Source organism: Aplysia californica, unplaced genomic scaffold, assembly GCF_000002075.1.
Source record: "Aplysia californica isolate F4 #8 unplaced genomic scaffold, AplCal3.0 scaffold00015, whole genome shotgun sequence".
Taxonomy (NCBI): domain Eukaryota; kingdom Metazoa; phylum Mollusca; class Gastropoda; order Aplysiida; family Aplysiidae; genus Aplysia; species Aplysia californica.
In genome coordinates, this window is record NW_004797285.1 from 2,544,332 (window position 1) to 2,545,765 (window position 1,434).

General features: G+C 39.7%; 1 protein-coding gene across 1 annotated transcript in view; it reads left to right on the plus strand.

Moving 5' to 3' along the window:
- Positions 1 to 1,434, plus strand: part of LOC101848014 (trithorax group protein osa) — a 71,842-nt gene that overhangs the window by 36,898 nt on the left and 33,510 nt on the right. The window contains exon 2 of the mRNA XM_005090320.3: positions 621 to 726. The gene's annotated coding sequence lies outside the window, so the exon portion shown is untranslated. The remainder of the gene's footprint in view (positions 1 to 620; positions 727 to 1,434) is intronic.

Sequence of the window (1,434 nt, forward strand, 5' to 3'; positions counted from 1 at the left end):
GTGTGTGTGTGTGTGTGTGTGTGTGTGTGTGTGTGTGTGTGTATGTGTGTGTGTACACACATGTGTAAATGCGGGTCGGTTTTGTTACGACATTTCCCGTAGCGTGTTATTCTGTACGTTATTTGCTGATAGCAAATTGGTGATATTGCATTGCCAATTGTCTTTTCGGATGAGAGAGTTGAATTGTGCGCGTCACTCAACCGGCCACCGCTTTCGTGTTTTCTCTGTACCATTGCGTACGTAAATTCTCATTTTGTGAAATTAGAATTACATATTTAAAAAATATACAATTATTTTCCGAATAAGCCTTTTTAGTTTCTGGTCGACGTGACGGGTTGGCGGGTGGTCTGGTGTGGGTTGCTCCTTCTTTTCTGTCGAACATTAATTGTCACACATGTCTCTCCTCTTTCTTTTCTTTGTATGTTACTCTCTCGTCTAATATTCGGCACTTGTGTGCTTTCTTTGTGTTGCAATTTAGGTGACGCAAAACTCTGAACTTTAAAAGAAATGGTTGTTTTAAAAAACCTGAAAGACACAAGAACAACATCAATAAAAATGGATGTTACGTCCTCAATGGTATACTAACGTCTTTGCTTTTTCTGTTGTTGTTTTTTTCACAGAGAGTAACTACAAACTGCCTTCTGTGAAGGAAGCCTCTTCTCTTGCTGGACTTACCGCCTGGATATAACGTTCCAAGCTGACAGAGAGCTAGATCTTCAGTGGACGGTAAGCAAAGTTCTGGTATTAATCATTGTTTGTCGCACTCATTCCTTATAGTTCTGCTGTTGCTGTTGTGCGCATTGTCGTTGATGTCTTTGTTATAATTATTGTTCTTGTCTTCTTGTCTCATACTTCTTATTTTTCTATGGTACTCTATTGTGACACCTCTAATCTTCGACGTGGGTGGTTGGCAGGTGCTCTAGTGTGGTTTGCTTCTTCTTTCCTATCAAACATCTATCGTCCTTATCCCCCCTTCTTCTTTTTTATGTTTGTTACTCTCTTGTAACTCCTCTAATCTTCTGGTGCTCATATGACCTTATGCAGTTGTGAGCGCCGTAAAACCTCTACTAAGACTAATCTTGACTCTTATAATATAACCTGACTGTGTTTCTAGCGCCATAAAACTCTTACTTGAACTGAAATAAAACTTGTTGTTTTTTAAAAATATTTTAAACTCTATCGTCAGTGGCTAACTTGAGTCTGATAATTTTACTGACGTCTAAATGGTATTTGAATCTGTGGGCATGATTGATTGAGGCATGAACGGCACTTCCACTGTTGTGCTCCCCGTTTCGATTGAGACGGAAAACGAGGTGTCGTTGCCGTATTATTATTGTTGTAAGTATCAACTCAGATTGCGTCCTTGGTACTTTCATAGACGGTTCAAACACTCAAGTTTTGTTAAGATGGAAGAGGGGAGATTTCGGGGGAGGG